The sequence below is a fragment of the Octopus bimaculoides genome, chromosome 4 (genome assembly GCF_001194135.2).
Source record: "Octopus bimaculoides isolate UCB-OBI-ISO-001 chromosome 4, ASM119413v2, whole genome shotgun sequence".
Lineage (NCBI taxonomy): Eukaryota > Metazoa > Mollusca > Cephalopoda > Octopoda > Octopodidae > Octopus > Octopus bimaculoides.
Window position 1 is genome coordinate 66777662 of NC_068984.1, and position 2212 is coordinate 66779873.

Genomic DNA, 2212 nt, shown 5'->3' on the forward strand with positions numbered 1-2212 from the left:
ACACACACACACACACACACACACACACACACACACACACATATATATATATATATATATATATATATATATATATATATAGTTGAAATATACAGTAAAACAAAAGATGTGGACAGGTGTATGAACAACAAGCAGTTGTATTAGTTTAATGCTCAGGAATGTTTCGAGCCTATAATAGTCAACAGAAAAGAATAACAGAAAATAAACAGAGTGAGAATAAAAAACTTGTGGATTTAGCGATCAAGCATGGTGACTGGTTGGGAAAAAATAGGTTTGGCAGGAGAGGTAGAAAGAAGAGGAGATAATAAAGTATTGGTGATCCCAAAACAAAGGTGAGCATGCGTGTGTGTGTATGTGAGAATGTGTAAGTCTATGTATGTGGCTAGTGACTTTGACGTGTGTGGATGTGTGCGTGTGTAAGTGTGCATCTGTAATGTGTATATATCATATAAATTTATATTAAGGGCAAGCGAGTAAGTACACAAGCTTAGCCACATGCTAAAAGAAGATGCCAAATGGCTCTAAACTTCCTTAAATATCACAGTAAACATGCGTTGAACTTGGGGGAATAAACAAAAAAGATTCACGAAAAGATTCAATTACATATCAATTGATTTCAAGATTATGGGGAAATTCCCATTTTCCATAATCAGTGTAATATAACCCAATGCATATTAATACAAACACTTATACATACGTATGTGTATATATACGTCTATATCTATATCTTTATATTTATATTATATACACATATATATATATAATGGAGAATAAAATGAATGGTTTACACCTGCTAGATGTGTCAAAACAATTGTCGTGATTAATAATAAATTCTTGTATATTCCATCTTCTGTTTTTCATTTGCCATATATACATACACACACACATATAAGCCCTGAGTGGTTCTCTCCACTAGAAGGGGAACTTCATCCTACCTTCTATTTCTTAGCTAACTCTCTTTCTCTTCATCTCTCACCCTGAAAGCAATTGTGGCACCACCAACAATCACCAATCAAGTTTCCCATGTACATCTATATATATATATATATATATATATATCAGAAACATATTCTGTGACCTTAAATTCTGAATCATCTGAAGGAACACATCATGAATGAATGTGCTCAAATTAATGTAACTGTGGAATTACTGCATTAGAATAGTGTGATCAATATTTTGAAATACTAAACTAATTCCTTATTATTTGTGCCTAAATTATGTATGTATAAACTATTTGAGTTCCACCTCTATTCTAACTGGAAGACTGAAAATCATACATAAATTTACATGTGTGTGTGTATGTGCATGTGTCTGCGTGTGTAAATATACAAACATAAATACACATATACATATATAAAATACTTTATTTGTATGTTAAACTGAAGATTTACAATAAGTAAAAATGTATAATTCCTGTTGTCGTTTGTTAAATTAAACTCTTAAATGATGTATGTAGAAGATGTGCAGATTTATGTAGTATGTTAAATGAAAAATCTAAATTATATTCTAATCTATTACTTGTTTCAATGAGAAGGTTTTGTCCATGCTGAGGCATCAGATAGAAAGTTCTATTTCCAGTCCTTTGTTAAACAGTATGCCTAATACTGTATTGCTGAAAAAAATAATGATGATTGAACTCCTTACCTATGCTAAACTGAGTCCTAAATTATTATATGTTGATGTTTCTTAATTCTAGTCTACTACACGCACACACACAAACAGATACTATTGAAACATGTGTAGTAATACCTAACTTATCCATTTTTTTTCATGTATTTGTGTTTGTTGCTAAGTGGTATTGGTTTCTGTGCATTCTTGTAACTTTGTAATTTGACAAAAAGAAACTGAAAGAACAAGTATCAGACTTTTAAAAAGTACTGAAATTTGACTTAACTCTTCAAGGTAATACCCCAGCATGGCTGCAGTCCATTGACCAAAACAAATAAAAAGTAACACACACACACACACACACACACACACACACACACACACACACACACATATATATATATAAATATATTCATATTTCTATGTATGTATGTATGCATATATGTATAATATATATTTTTCAATTCAACCCTTTTGTTTAATCGAAATCCTGAATGATGTATGGAAGAAATCCGTTTGCATCTAGACATATGTTAAATGGAAAACATAAATATTTATAGACTGAATGCATATTAATTTCATATATATATATATGTGTGTATAT